The sequence below is a fragment of the Cydia amplana genome, chromosome 9 (genome assembly GCF_948474715.1).
Source record: "Cydia amplana chromosome 9, ilCydAmpl1.1, whole genome shotgun sequence".
Lineage (NCBI taxonomy): Eukaryota > Metazoa > Arthropoda > Insecta > Lepidoptera > Tortricidae > Cydia > Cydia amplana.
In genome coordinates, this window is record NC_086077.1 from 3,862,078 (window position 1) to 3,876,690 (window position 14,613).

Sequence of the window (14,613 nt, forward strand, 5' to 3'; positions counted from 1 at the left end):
TACCTATAAGGCAAAAATATATCATCTTCTTGTAAGTATTTCTTTCCAACGCAAAATTTTAGGAAGTGACTATGTAGGAGGCAATGAGGCTTGATTTGTGGGACCTTATAGGTATTTTATTTCACATTTTCGAGGGCTTTTCTACTCCTTAGCAGATGTTTTAAATATGTTGCTGTGATCCCTAAACAGACTAAACTGACCCTGCACAATCTGCAGCAAAATGGGCATAAAATCTTATCTGCAAAGGCCAACAGCGAACACCGTCAATTGTTTCCGAGCGCGTGGCTAGTTAGCAAATAATCGCGGTTCACAATTGGAGTAGTTACCGGCGGAGTCCGCACGCATTGCCAGTCCACACTATCCTGGCGATCAGACCGCTCGCCAAAAACCGGTACGATGGTGCACGGTGCAGCCCTAGTGTAGAGGCCCGCGCAGAAAAATTAAAAACAAACTGTTCCTTTTTCAAAACCGGCGAGCACCAAGCTCTGAAATACCGCGAAGAAAATTTAAATACAAACTGTTCTTTTTTCAAACCAGAATGGGAAGGATAGTTTGATAAGTTTTTGAAGTTGCGTGATTCCTGAAGAGAATTTGTGTCTTGTGCTGATGACGTTGGTACGTATATGTTTCCTTAGGGACTCGAGTCTAAAGAGGTGTTTTCAGAGTCTCAGAAAACTAAAATTCTTTTAGTCCTGCTAGTAGGGCACACATCCTGATTGATGATTATATTTATATAAATTCCACTACCGGTATGTAGGTAGGTACTTACCAAAATTGTGGGCATTCGTATTTCCCATGACCCGAAGGTATTAGGTACCTATACCACTTACAACAAAACTGTTTAACATCAGCCATTGGTGTACCAGTGTCCGATGTCTTTGCAAAAAGGTGGTTTACTATGGAAGATGGTACAGTCAGCCTCAAAAGTAACGACTACGCGTCAACAATGATATTATATAACCATAGATAGGTTATACTCATACTTGAGGAGCACAAAAAATACTCCCATATTTATTTCTGTGCCTACGAAGGAATCTGTTATTTTTGATTAATTTTCTCATTCCATCCATCTTTGTCACACTTGTTGTTAACATACTTAAGCTCGTCTCTTTCTCTTTCGGTGTGCGGGGGCTCGTTAGCACGTGCACATTTCTCGCTTGTTCAGCCGCGACTAAAGGCAACTTGTCCAATTTGTCACAAGGTAAGCGCTTAAATTTTGGAACGCCTATAACCTATTTTGAGTTATAAATCATTGCTCGTCAAAAGTCATTCTCTAAAACCAGCTTCACAAAAAGAGTCATGTAGTAGACGACTGTCTAATTATTAGACTCTAATACAGGGTGTCCCAAGAAGTAGTGATATACTGAAGCTGGGAGGTAGAGGACCTAGAGGGCTATCTGAATCACCCCCATGTATGTTCCGCGATTTTTCGTATTTTCGGAGTTATGATTTTTTTTAATTTTTCACCTATCGCCGAGTACGATGAGATTTTTATTTATGGTGACGTGAATTATTGCGGTAGATGCTGATAGATAGGCCAATTCAGTATGGTAACATTTACTGTCGTTAGATCTTTGAATGGAGGAAAAAAAAATGCCAAGAAAGATAAAATTACCCAGTATGTTTTATTTTTCTAAGCGCCCTTGAAGTTGTGAACATACTGGGTAATTTTATCTGTCTTGGCATTTTTTTTTCCTCCATTCAAAGATCTAACGATAGTAAATGTTACCATACTGAATTGGCCTATCTATCAGCGTAGCACACAAAAAAAATCAAGCATCTACCGCAATAATTCACGTCACCATAAATAAAATCTCATCGTACTCGGCGATAGGTGAAAAATTAAAAAAAAATCATAACTCCGAAAATACGAAAAATCGCGGAACATACATGGGGGTGATTCAGATAGCCCTCTAGGTCCTCTACCTCCCAGCTTCAGTATATCACTACTTCTTGGGACACCCTGTATATAGTATGTAAAAATAAAAATTATAGTGAGAACTGTAGAGATTTTTCTCTATTTGGAAAAGTAGCTATTCAGACAGACTATACTTTTGGCGCGTCGTTTCTTCCGCTACTCTTGATGCTGACTGTACTTATCAACCACATCTGATGTTTGCTAGTTCTACAGAGAAATCTTCTTAGAACTGCTGCTGATTCAAACGTTAAATAATATTTGTTTCCTACGATAAACGCTGACAGTACCTATAATATACAAAATGGTTTTTACTATTTACTCTAAGTACCTATGTATAATATACAACTTGGTATTTACTAGGACCGCACTAGGCGTTGAACTACATAGGTATTATTGTAGTAAACATTGAATGCATTTGAATTTTAAATGAATGAGACATGTATATTTTAAATCTATAACACAGGTGTCACACTGACACTAAGTACCTACTGAAATCCGCTAACATCCTTTTTATTCTGAACTAGCTCATTTTAGATTAGAAGATTAGGGTTCCGTACATAGTGACAGCCAAAAACATTCAAAATAGGACCTTGAAAGACGTACGGCGTTATTCATAAATAAGTTAATCAGCTGATGATCGTCGTTTGTACCTCTCTATGGCATAACGACATATAGGGACAAACGACGATCATCAACTGATTAAGTTAGCAGCCGTTTATGAATAACGGTAAGCTATCCACTACAAGAAATATTTTTTCTAAACTCGACCCCTAAGGACGTACTAAATGTGGTTGAAACTTGAAAGTGACTGCTATAGGTAGTTATTGGCCACTAGCATCACACTGGCATAGTAATTAGCCACTTTTAACATTAAGACTTCTATTGGCTTGTTTCTTTCTGCCTTAGCTGGGAAAGGCCAATTACTATGTAGTGGCCGATATAAATGTAGCAGTCACCCTAGTACGACTTCCTCGCGGACGAATTCGCTTGGCTTCATATAAAACTAATGTTATATTACTAGAAAATAAAGAGTACCTAGGTAGGTATATTATTAACAGTTTTGAAAGATTCACGGTTAGTTTCACTAGACTTATATCGACCGGGATATGAACCGTGATTATCTTTTGTATTGTTTTCGAGCTCCTGATATGTTATGTTTTTTAATATCGGGAGCACGAAAACAACACAAAAGGTAATCACGGTTCATATCCCGGTCGATATACCTAAGTCTAGGTATATTATTGTTTTCATTAAGTAAGTGAATGGCCTCAGGTTCTATTTACTCAGCTGGTACACGGACAACATGTCTGTCTACCTTTATAACTTTACAAGTACCCGATACATGCTACAAAGTTCAAAATGTGTGTGCGATTTTGAATCTTACATCCCAGAGATAAGTAACAAATTGTATACACGTTATTGGGAGGTATATGTGGAAAAGTGCAGTCGTAAATCGAGTGGTAACTAGGAATTTAGATGTTAGCTGGATTCTTGAGTACGTAATGGAGACAATTAGAAAGTAAAGACTGGCAGTATCCATACAAAGTTTATTTTCCAAAAAAGCCTTGCATACATATAATGAGCTCTTTATTCCCCGGACCGGGTGAGTGTTGTGAGGTTGCGAGTATTTATTTAGTTTTGACTAGCTAAAGTTGTTAGCACATTTTTTTATTTAAACTAATTTTTTACCCTGTGACTCGGTGAACAACAATTTCTTGCATTAATTGCGCTTATCAAACTTACATCGGCCTAGTGTCAGAGTCACTGTAAAAAAAATGTAAACAATGTAAAATTTTCTGCCAATATATATTTTCGTATTTTTTTGGATATTGGTTTGCCTGAATCAAAGGGCGTTATCTCTGATGACGATGCCACGATTGAAACAGAAAAGTACTGCACTGTATACCTACCTACCTATGAATGGATTTGAAAACTCAGTGAGTGTCTTGTAGTGGCACTATCGCGATCGCGACTGTCTTGCAGATTGAAAGTCCTTAATACTGAGTTGTCTCCGGTTTCTAATACTTTAGTCAGGTAGCTGGGCTAGTCATAAAATACTAAGTGGAGGTAACAGGATAAAAGGCTATTATGACATACATTACATTCACGACAGTACGTGTGGCCCATAACCTTCTAAAGCTCTATCAGGTGCCTATCACATTATATGATTTATGTTATGGCTTAACAGTGTGAGACACTATGTTGTTAAAGACTTGATTTAAGTACATAAGTACCTAATTTTATTGAATTACCCATCTAATGTGCATGCCTCTGTAACCGGGTCAAAATTCTTTTCTTTGTCTTGTTTTTTGTCGAGCTTTTTGTAGTTTTTATTTTTTATTTAAATTGTTATATCGCCAATTTGGAAACACGGCGGCAATATATAGGTACCGTAAAATGGGGTGAGTAGGATTCGCGGGGAGAGTTGGGTTATGAATGGGGAGAGAAGGGTTGAAAGGGGGGTGAGATATATTTTTAAGGCTACTGCTACAAAAATAATGTATTCCAATTTAAAATGGAGCTATAGTAATACTCATAATAAAAAAAAATCGATCTAACAATCTTCCAAAATCACCTTTGTATGAAAACCCAACTCACTCCAAATACGAGGGACTATGGGGTGAGGTGGGTTTTCCTGTTTATCATCGAAGTTATGAAATGGAACTACCCAAAATAAAATAAAAACGAAAATACAAAGGTCCGGAACACTTATTATATACACCATTCAGTTTGCATATGTAAAAATAAAATGTTATCGAGGTTTGAATGTCAGTTTTGCGCCTACTCACCCCATTTTACGGTACTCATTCATCGCTTGAGCATGGAATTACGCGAGTATTAAAATAATCTATATTATCTATAATAATAAAACTATATTGGTGCAGTAATTGCATGGTGTTTAAATAATTACGGGGTTAGGAACGATTGAGTAAGATTTTGCGCATTTTAGGGGGTCATGAGTGTCATGACACGGCAATGTTGAGAAATAAGGCCCAGCTAATGAAGATCGGGTGAGTCAACTGTGAATTGACCGTGTCGTGAGACGCCGCACTTGCTCTAATCCAATCATACGAAATTGAGAGCCTAGAACAAAAAAAAACTCAGGTGGGCTTAATTGAATGTCCGGTAAAGAGGATACCGGACCTGCCGGACTACACAGTTAAGGCCCCGTAGGACGTCCCCACCGGCGGAATCATCATTGGCCTTAGCGTCTAATGCAGACGATTTGTGGTGTAAAACCGGTGAAATCATTTTATTCTTATCAAGAATTTATGGCATCTGACAATAGTGATACGACTGAGAATTAAATGAATTATTATTATAAATGAATTGACACTATTATTATTATGTTAATTGATAATGTATTGTAATGTCATCGGAAGTATATTTGGATTATTCAGTGTAGAAATCAAAATTATGTTATGTTATGTTTTAAGGTAATTTTAAGTATTTCGTTTTTAAGATTATCATGCTATACCCTATTCAGGGTCCATGCTGTTACAATTTAAATGATTATAACACCTATATGTACCATAGATTGCAGTAAAAAAATGAAATAAATGAAATGAAATATCCTATTACATCGCCTGGGACGAAATTAAGGAAACGCAGGGATGCCCAGCACCTGCATTACCCTCTCGGCTTCACTGTCTTATCCCACAGGAAAGGGGAGCCAATACGTGTGGAGACAGGTCGGCTGCAGGAATCTGCCGCTTATTTCAGGTTGGACCCTACTTGCGCCTTACGGAAACTCCATTCCGGGTTTTATTTTGGAGTATCCTTCTCCTAGATGGATTGCAAACCAATGCTAAGAGGACGACCATCTCCCCTGTAACGAAATACCTTCTTGCTTCGTTTGTGGACTTAGTCGCCTCGTACGACACCCTTATCCTATGTGAGGGTTGGCGCTATTCTAAAGCCGGCCACCACACGGCGGAATATAGGTACCGGATATATTAGTCACAAATTGACAATTTTTCTCTCCAAAGGTCGCTGGTATTTGTCCAGAAATGAAACTGGTTGTCTTGTCTGTAACGTGGGTCATTGACCCAGCGGAAGCGAATATCTCCGTTACATCTTGGGCAACAATTATTTTGTGTCCGGATGTTCCTCATCTATCTATATATATAAATGCAAGTGTCCTGACTGACTGACTGACTGACTGATTCATCAACGCAGAGTCGAAACTACAAAAGCTAGAAAGTTGAAATTTGCACACTAGGTTGCATTTATAAAGTGTACAAGAGATAAGAAGCGATTTTGAAAAATTCAACCCCTAAGGGGGTTAAAAAGGGGACGAAAGGTTGTATGGGGTACAAGTTTTATTTTAAGCTAGGAATTTGAAACTTTGTAAAAATGTATTATATTAATAAACAAGAAAACTAATTTCTGCGTTTTCGAAAATTCATCCCCCAAGGTGGTGAAAAAGGGGTTGAAAGTTTGTATGGAGATCAAATATTTTTGTGAGTATTGGACTTGAAACTTTGTATATGGGGATATTATTATAAGACGGGAAAAGTAATTTCAGCGTTTTTGAAAATTCATCCCCTAACAGGGTTAAAAAGGGGTTGAAAGTTTGAATCCATTACAAATGCTTTGAAACTTCTTAGAAAGGCATAATAGCCGATGACAAAAAAAGTAATTGCGACGTTTTAGGTAATTCAACCCCTAAGGGGGTAAAAAAGGGGATGAAACTTAGTCCTGGGGTGCAAATTTTATTTTAAGCTAGGACCTTGAAACTTCGTAAAAAGGTATTAAATTAAAAAACAAGAAAACTAATTTCAGCGTTTTTAAAAATTCATCCCCCAAGGTGGTAAAAAAGGGGTTGAAAATTTGTACGGAGATCAAATATTTTTGAGAGTGCGGGACTTGAATCTTTGTATTTGGGGATATTATTAAAATACAGGAAAAGTAATTTCAGCGTTTTGTAAAATTCATCCCCTAACAGGGTTAAACAGGGGTTGAAAGTTTGAATCCATTACAAATGCTTTGAAACTTCTTAGAAAGGCATAATAGCCGATTACAAAAAAAGTAATTGAAACGTTTTTGGAAATTCAACCCCTAAGGGGGTTAAAAAGGGGATGAAAGTTCGTCATAGGGTGCAAATTTTATTTTAAGCTAGGAACTTGAAACTTTGCAAAAAGGTATTAAATTAAGATACAAGAAAACAAATTTCAGCGTTTTTAAAAATTCATCCCCCAAGGTGGTAAAACATGGGATTGAAAATTTGTACGGATATCAAATATTTTTGAGAGTGCGGGACTTGAATCTTTGTATTTGATGATATTATTAGAAGACAGGACAAGTTATTTCAGTGTTTTGTAAAATTAATCCCCTAACAGGGTTAAAAAGGGGTTGAAAATTTGTATGCAGTTCAAATTTTATTTTAAGCTAGGAACTTGAAACTTCGTAAAAATATATGTTATTAAAATACAAGAAAACTAATTTCAGCGTTTTTGAATATTCATCCCCTAAAGTGGTGAAAAAGGGGTCGAAAGTTTGTAAGGATATCAAACATTTTTTCGAACGCAGGACTTGAATCTTTGTATTTGGGGATATTATTAAAATACAGGAAAAGTAATTTCAGCGTTTTGTAAAATTCATCCCCTAACAGGGTTAAACAGGGGTTGAAATATTGAATCCATTACAAATGCTTTGAAACTTCTTAGAAAGGCATAATAGCCGATTACAAAAAAAAGTAATTACAACGATTTTGGAAATTCAACCCCTAAGGGGGTTAAAAAGGGGATGAAAGTTCGTCTTAGGGTGCAAATTTTATTTTAAGCTAGGAACTTGAAACTTTGCAAAAAGGTATTAAATTAAAAAACAAGAAAACTAATTTCAGCGTTTTTAAAAATTCATCCCCCAAGGTGGTAAAACATGGGATTGAAAATTTGTACGGATATCAAATATTTTTGAGAGTGCGGGACTTGAATCTTTGTATTTGGGGATATTATTAGAAGACAGGAAAAGTTATTTCAACGTTTTGTAAAATTCATCCCCTAACAGGGTTAAAGGGGTTGAAAATTTATATGGAGTTCAAATTTTATTTTAAGCGAGGAACTTGAAACTTCGTAAAAATATATGTTATTAAAATACAAGAAAACTAATTTCAGCGTTTTTGAATATTCATCCCCTAAAGTGGTGAAAAAGGGGTTGAAAGTTTGTATGGATATCAAACATTTTTTCGAACGCGGGACTTGAATCTTTGTATTTCGGGATATTATTAAAATACAGGAAAAGTAATTTCAGCGTTTTGTAAAATTCATCCCCTAACAGGGTTAAACAGGGGTTGAAAGTTTGAATCCATTACAAATGCTTTGAAACTTTTTAGAAAGGCATAATAGCCGATTACTCGAAATTCAACCCCTAAGGGGGTTAAAAAGGGGATGAAAGTTCGTCTTAGGGTGCAAATTTTATTTAAAGCTAGGAACTTGAAACTTCGTAAATAGGTAGTAAGGTAGTAGGTTTTATTAAATAGAGGACATGGATTACATCGAGGATAATTTTATTCAGTTAGGGGCTTGAAACTTCGTAGATTGTGAAAGAAAAGTCTCATGCGTTGTATAATATTAATAATTAAGAAATGATTAACCGTCCTACCGCAATCTCTTGCTGCATAATGTTCTAAGCTAATGTAGAATATATAACCACCAATATACAAATCCACGCGTACGAAGTCGCGGGCAACAGCTAGTATTATATATGTAGGTCGCATTTCTCAAATCTGAACCGATTGTCGTGAAATTTTGTGAGTAGGTTCAACAATTATATAGACCTTTTTTGCCTATTCAGTTTTTGATTTTTTTCAAAATAGCTGAGTCATGGGGATTCGCGAGGTCTACACTGCCCCCTTAAGCCAATTAGCGGTATCTCAAAAACAGCTAACAGAAGCAGGATTCCATTTGTCCAAAAACTGATGGCAAACATTATAATATTTCGTTCTTAATCTCAGCAAGTCTACAATGTAGGACCTTCGGTTTGGAATTTGGTAGCCTTTTTCACCACTACTGATAATTTGCCGTGTCGCGTGATCTAAATCAGACTAGCAATAGCAGAACATTTGCCTGCAATCAAATCACTGGTCAATTGTGTACTATAGTAATAGTCCAGTAGCCATATGAGTCAGAAATAGATTCTTCCTGCTTCATTCACAGTTTGTAGAGGTAATCGTTGCAATAAATTCTGGTTCCCGCTGCCTGTGAAGACAGTAAAATGCGATGCGAATTATGCTCTGGATGTTCACTCCCATTGTATTATTGTATTAATACAGTCGACTGGCTGTTTGTAGATCTTACTGCAAAGAGATAAGGTACATAATACCAACGGTCAGTTAACTCATAGTTTGCTCTTATTAGTATCATCTATCCATTGAGTGTAGGTAGGCGAGTGAAACACAGCCTGCAAAAATGACTACCTAATGCACTAGCTAATCTAGAGCATTTGATAATTAGCAGGAACTATAGTACTTAGGACATCTAAAGTCTTACATTCGTTCATGCGCACACATACAGAAAAACAAAATATGACTTTTCTGTTGCTGAAGGTTAAAGAATTGTGGAAATTAATTTCTGAGTGTGATATAAATCGGTCAAATCTCCTCCGTACTCCGTACCGTAGGTAGTAGGTACTAGTTTTGTAATGTACCGAATTGATAGGCATTTGTTAGACTAAAGTAAACTTTGTCTCTACAACTTTGTCTCTATTTTCTAATAGACACAAATCTGTGTACTGTCACAGAATAACTAATAGTGTACTGTCAGCCTAACCTCAACCTATATTTGAACACAAGTGTAATTCCAACTACTGACCGATACTGTAGGTTTATTCAACGCTCAAGGGACCCAATATACCTAAGTAACTATACTTTTTGGTAACAGAGGCCTACCGCGAAGTACGAAAATTTTCGCGGTAGGCCCTCAGTCATGTAGTACTGAGCCCCTGACCCTATCACTCTGGTTCGTCCGAAAGTTCTCAATGGCAATAGCTACCCTTGGGCACAAAATGGCCCGTTCGTATACTTTGTATAAAGCGTATCTCAGCCATATATCTTTATTATTTACTTAAGTACGTGTAAAATTATATATTTACACATCTAAATGTCAGAACTCGAAATACAAGTTTTAACTTTGCAAAGATCAACTCGTGTGACCTCAAGACAAAACATTATAATATGTCAAAGTCATTAATACACCGTGAAAATTGTGATAAGTACCTGAGCACCTATGAGGATATTCAGTACCTATGTATTTTACAGTCAGCTGCAGAGAAAAGTTAACCCTGCATATAGAAATTAGTCCGTCATAGCACGTCATAGGGACTATTCCGGCTACTAGCGTTTTTTCGAACAACGAACAAAATTGATAATTTCATCGACAAAGCAGTGATTGCTTTTAGTTTCAGCAATCAATAGCAGATGTTTATTCTTTCCTACGATTGGAAAACAAAGAAATATACGCTCGTAGACGGAATTAGCCACTTTGACGTTAAGTAGATAATGTATAATGTGGCAGATTCGAGATAAATTGATAACAAAAATTTAAATTACAAAAAATTATCACGCACTGTCACTTTCACTTGTTGTATAATTTTCATAGTTTCCTGTCTATGCATTTTAATAAAAGGATGACCGTGACGTTGCGATTGAGAGATAAAAACATGATTTCATAATAAAGTTGTCGCAGTGCTATTTTTGTAGAGGTCGTACATAATTAATTTGTATAATTTTAAAATCTAGATTGAACATACATACTTTTTTAAGTAGAAATAGTATATTCTTGTCCACTATCTACCAATAAACTTATATATAATAAATACTTTAGATTACTATTACTAAAAATGTGAAAGAAAAAATCTCGATTAGTACTGAGGGTCTACCGTGAAAATCGAAATTTCATTATCTGCCTTTCTATCGCTCGAATATGCAAAAGTGATACCCTAATATACCTATAACGACTTTCACCCGGACAAAGACTCTTGTTAAAATTAATTAATTATCAAGAAATCTTGATAATTTGGATTTTGGATTTTTGGATGTTTTATCTAATCGTAGTTAATGTTATCATCACCCTAAATCCTGACATTTCCTGGGCGGTGATTTTCTCCAAAAATAATTTGTTCCACAACCTTTCGTGGGCTAGGTACTTAGCCCTTTAAATTCCCCACTATGTACTGTGGCTACAGCATAACCTTCCCTTTCCTCTGCCCAGATTTGACTTGACTTGCTACCTAAGGTTTTTAGAAAACCCTGACACACGCCAAACCCCCGCAATCCTGACAAAAGACCAAAAATCCTGACATATCATGGGAAATCCTTACGACTACTCGTAGTTGACTATGATGGTGTGGTTGAAGGTGTTAAGGCTTCGTCACACAGGCGCGTTTACCGGGCGCGGCGTGAGCGGGGCGCGCCGCTTTTACATACAAAATGCTCACGCCACGCTCACGCCCCGCCCGGTAAACGCGCCTGTGTGCCGAAGCCTTTATACTTAGTCACTGGTATATAAGTGAATCTTTACAAACAATACAAACTTCCAAATGAAGGCTTCGTTCTAGGAGAAAACCACCGCGCGGCTACCTATCGCATCATCCTATTAGGAAACGGTAAAAATCGCCAAGTCTGTCTACTCTTGATCCAAATAAGAATCATGAGATGATCCAGAACATACCTCAAAACTAAGGTCACACACGTGACTAATTACTGGTCACCGTAATTGAGACCGGCCTTCGGCACTCAGGTGCCGTGACGTCACACTTTTCATTGGCCACCTTCGTGCATTTGTAATTATGCAATTGCACATGTCATGCGAGCGTTTATAATCGCTTTCAAGCTATGTGTATCAGTTATGTTATACTGATTTTGTATCTGGAGACTGTTTTCTGTCGAGAAGATAATTGTCGATGAAGAAGTCAATGTTTTGATGAACTGAGGTGTGCAAGCTAATAGAGGCTAAAGATCTGTCACGGCATAATTAAGAAGTGATTATATGAATTATAGGGAGACTAATAGTTACTTACCTATTCATAAAACCTATGTGCATTAATAAAACCGTGACTGCGTAAACGGAACTTCTCGAAAACTCAAAAATTATTTCCATAATCTTGGATACTTAGGACAATCTGTAATAATAGCCAGGTAAGCTTTTATTTACCTCCCCCCTAGCCATTTTGTTAGCCATTTGTCAGTTGTGTGTGTTAGCCATTTGTGTGGTAATGTGGCTATTTTAACACCTACACAACCCACTCATTAATAAACATTTTATAATCTTCCTCAATTTTATACCATTTACTGAAACGGCATAAATTATACAAGGTTTTCCGCAATATCGTGGACGTAGGTGGCTATCAAGACATCCGCCAGGCGTTAACAGGTTAAAGTATGGCGATAGCGCACATCCTTACGTCCAGGATGGACGTGTCAAAACGGAACAATCTTCCTAAATTATGATATGAGTTAAGTGTCTTGAGAGAACGGAGGTCTTCTTATAAAACACCGATGAGGAGGTATTTACTTTATTTGATTTTACAATTACGAGTTTAATTCAATATAGTTTAGAAGCGCGAGGGTGTACCGGTACACCGAGCGATTCGGAGCTCACGTGTAGCCTGGTCGCTGGATGCGAACTAGATGAGGACTCGATGAGAACTCGATGAGAACTGTCTTCCGCTGGTCGGGATGGCCGCTTATATTCATCCCGAAACCGTGGGGATGCGTTGTCTGGAGTCACGTAGGCCATGAGAAGTTTCTGGAGCGTTTATGCTGTCGCTGCCATTAAGATAATGAAGAGTCGATCCCGTGGGACCGGCATTAATTGACAACCGCCATAAAATAGGTGATGCATTACATGCGCCTGTACTTGTATCAAAGGGTGCGTTTGTTTATCCCATTAGGTGCGTCTGCATTCCTTCTATCGACGCTGAAGATAATCTTTAATGTCTTGCCGTCGGTGTGTTGCTGGAGGTCGGGGATACGTGGGAAGCGTTCCTTAACTCCTCCCCCCTTAAGAGAGAACTAAGGGTGTAGCTTGTTACGCCCGTGTTCTCGATGCTGCTGCGGCGTTGGGTGCACTTGAGGTATATGGCGCACCCGATGAGGCACATAAATATGCTTATGCTCCACACGCTGGGTATCCAAATATGTTGATGTATGTTTGATTTGATTGTTGATTCTAATGGCTTCAGGTGTATTTGTAAATCTTCATCCGTATATTGGATCTTATCTGTTTTTTGTTCTAAGTGCATCTGTATCTGCTGGACTTCTTCTTTGAATAGATTGTTGGTTTTCGAGATCACTTTAGTATATAGGTTCGCCATCTGTAGTTCACAGCCGGGATTAAGGTGTAGTTTATATGGCCCTTGGATGACTTCGTAAAACGTTTCATTGCAATTGATGGTTACTCGTTGTGGTCCTCTTGAGTATAACAGGAAATTGCCGTCGTTTATTGTTGTGATAGCTTCCTCTTCTTCTAGTTTCGTCGTAAGGCACGTGTGGTTGTTTTTGAGAAGCAGAGCTTGATGGATGCAGTCAGGTGTTTTATTGGAGTCCTTCCACCAAACGTGTTTGCAGACCATCATGGTTTTCTTAGCTTTGCATTGTTCAGCACTTGGGTAGGCGTACCATGAGTTTTTAATGAGGATTGAAGGTTTTTGGATTTCGAGGATTAGACCATCATGAGTCGGGAAAGGGATGAGGTTGTATGCATTACCACTTTTAGCTTTAATTTCCGCTATTTTTGCAACAAAGTGTATGACATTACTAACAGTGTAAACCATAATACGATCGACTTCTACATTGTTTGCCTCCTCAAAAATGTCTTTACAAGGTATTCCTGGCTTAGCTAATGTTATGCCTAACTCTAAGATATTAATTATATCTTCCATTAATATAAAAGTAGTTAAAATATCAATATTTGCCTTATTAGTAAAACTTACTTCGTACATAGTGTTTAAACGTTTTGTAATGCTTTTAAGCCTTAAGTCAACTTTGTTAATAGTTTCGTTTAAGTTGTTAAGTAATGTTTCTTGGTTATTTGTAAGGGTTTGAATATTGTTATTAATTTCTTTTAAATCATTCGCATCAGGGTTTCCAGCTATAAATTTAACAATTGTTCCAAGACCATCAATAAGGCCGCGTTTGGATCGACCAACGTTTTGGTTCATTAATCCTTTTAATCTTCCTAATAAATGGGTATAAAGACTGTTAATGTGGTAATTATCAGTTTGAACTCTATTAGACATTAATTTGTTAAGGATGTTAAGGATTTCGGTTAGATTACATCTTTTGGTTAGATATCTGTAGCCTTCTATTTCTGCAATTGGTCCTATTTTTTTGAGGTATATGCCATTGGGATTTTCTAACTTCTTGATTTGGTAGGGTTGACTACCCTGGACTTGGAGGAACCTGTAACAACAACAGGCCTCAATTTATTTGCTGCTCGTCGTTTACCTCGACTATCCAAATATATTTTTGGGGCTTTTGTGTCGCGAATGTAGGTTTTTCGGCGAGTACAAAATACGTTAGCTTGTTTATTAGTGGTTGGGAGTTTTTCGTGAGTTTCGACTATTGGGGCTGGTAATTCGGTATTCTTATTATATTCGTCTGTTCTTTTTATTTGAGCATCCCGTTTTATTTTGTATATATAATCGTAAACCGTTTTTAAATGTTCTCTATGTTTTTCCAATAGAGTATTTAACAA

General features: G+C 37.2%; 1 protein-coding gene across 1 annotated transcript in view; it reads left to right on the forward strand.

Annotated features, from left to right (window-relative positions):
- Positions 1-508: 508 nt before the first annotated feature.
- The window catches only part of LOC134650910 (G protein-activated inward rectifier potassium channel 3-like), a 37,554-nt gene continuing 23,449 nt past the window's right edge, over positions 509-14,613 (forward strand). The window contains exon 1 of the mRNA XM_063505858.1: positions 509-615. The gene's annotated coding sequence lies outside the window, so the exon portion shown is untranslated. The remainder of the gene's footprint in view (positions 616-14,613) is intronic.